This window comes from Gekko japonicus, unplaced genomic scaffold (assembly GCF_001447785.1).
Source record: "Gekko japonicus isolate JY-2015 unplaced genomic scaffold, Gekko_japonicus_V1.1 scaffold270, whole genome shotgun sequence".
Lineage (NCBI taxonomy): Eukaryota > Metazoa > Chordata > Lepidosauria > Squamata > Gekkonidae > Gekko > Gekko japonicus.
In genome coordinates, this window is record NW_015170282.1 from 191,569 (window position 1) to 193,670 (window position 2,102).

Sequence of the window (2,102 nt, forward strand, 5' to 3'; positions counted from 1 at the left end):
CCAAGGCAGCCATTTTGTGATCCCCTGTGGCAGCCATTTTGTTATGGCACCCACTACCTGTTCTCAGAATTCCAGAAGTGCCCACACGTTCAACAACATCAAGAAACTCTGAGATGCAGGAATACAAGTTGTATACTGGGAACTTAACTGCAATCCTAAACAGTTATTCTCTTCTAAGCCTGTTGACTTCAGTGGAATTAGAATAATGTTATCTGTTTAGGGTTGCACAAGCAATCCTGTTTAGGATTGCACAAGCAAATGGTTAAGTAAGGCTGCAAGAGAATAAAAACTTGGTAGACCAGCCCACCCTGAACTCTTCTCCTACTTGTGACCCAACCCACAGTCTCCTCTCCTTCAACTCTGCCACCCACACGTGAACAAAGTTCTCCAACTCCCTTAATGACCCCAATGGACTTCCTTCCCTAAATGTGTCCATGGTGCCATTTTTCTTGCTTCAGAGAGCCAGTTCAGTGGAGCATGGACTCTAATCTGGGAGAACAGGGTTTGATTCCCCACTCTTTCACATGCAGCTGCTGGTGTGACCTTGGGTCATTTACAAGTTCTCGCAGAGCTGTTCTCTCATGAGCAGTTCTCAAGAGAGCTCTCTCAGCCCCACCTACTTCACAGGGTGTCTGTTGTGGGGAGGGGAAGGGAAAGGGATTGTAAGCCGCTCTGAGACTCCTTCGGGTAGTGAAGGGCGGGGTATAAATCCAATCTCCTCCAATGTTCCCTCTAAGGTGTGGAGTCCTGTGAGCACAAATTCTACTTTGTGAGCTGCTGGCATTAAAGCTGTGAGCAAGCAATTTGGCTGCTGCATCAATTAGTTTGCTCTGGAGCCATCCTTCCTGAGCTAAGACAAAGATGTGTGAGCCGGAGGCTAAAAAACTGTGAGCCAGCTCACGCTGACTCAGCTTAGAGGGAACACTGATCTCCTCATCCTCATCCTCATCCTCCCCTTCCTTCCTTCCTTCCTTCCTTCTGTCAGCGAGCTGCCATTTCTCTGGGATGTGTCCCTCTTCCCTCCCTCCCCGTGTTATTCTCTTCTGGTATGCGACTGTAACTGCCAAGCTTCTCCTACAGGTGGACGATGGAGTGTTATGTCTTCTTGCCGTGCTTCATTAGATTCCCGTGTGAACTGAACTTGTGTTTATGGTATGAGCCGTTGGAGTTCTCAGGCTGCTTCGCGCCTTTTCTAATCAACTCCCTTGCGAGGGAGTTTAGCCCATTGGGTTAACCAAGTTTGAAGTTCCTATATTATACTGCCCCTGTGTATTGTAGTCATTCTGGACAATTCTCTGTATGTTCATGATCAACCATGCTTTGGAAATAAATCTTACTTCTTTGGAACGTGGGTTTGTTCTCCTGCTTTGGGGGTCTGACATTTTGTCCAGAATCCTCTTTCCCCCTCACCCCGAGTCTGACATCGATCATGAGCGGGGCCGAAGGGAAATCATTTTTCTGGGCAGAGGACCGAGGTGCCGTCCCGGCCACTGCCTTAACATCGGACTACATGGAAGCCCGAGGTGCCGTTGGGGGAGCGATCCCGAGGCATGAGACTATTCCTTGGCCTCCTCCTACCCCATCGCATTGGGGAAAACAAGAGGTCAAAGCCTCAGAGGATTGGACTATGTTCGATACCCAAGGCACCAGGGAAACGTTTGTTCATCGGGGCAGTGGGCCCCGAGAAAGCCTTTTTGAACCGGGATCTTATCCTGAAAGACCCCGGAGTTGCCCGGCTGTGGCTTATCGAGGGGAGGATGAGTTTTGGCCGGAGGAGAGAGCGACCGGACGAGACAAGCGGGAAGAGCAGCCAGACTGGGGGGCATCCCAGGATGGCAGGATCCAGGAGCTCGAGAGGTCGGTGCAGGATCTCATGAGGACGGTGACAGAAGTTTTCAACGCCATGCACCAGATGGTGGACGATCGCATCGCGGATCGTCTGGGTCCTGTCATTCCACCACCGGTGCCGCGCCCGGCACAGCCGGCCGTGCCTGCCCAGCCGGTTCAGCCTGCGGCGCCACTGCCAGCGCCCCAACCGCCGGCGCTGCCGCCTGGATTACCGCCTCCTCTGCAACCAGCACCCGCGGGACCCGGGTTGCCTC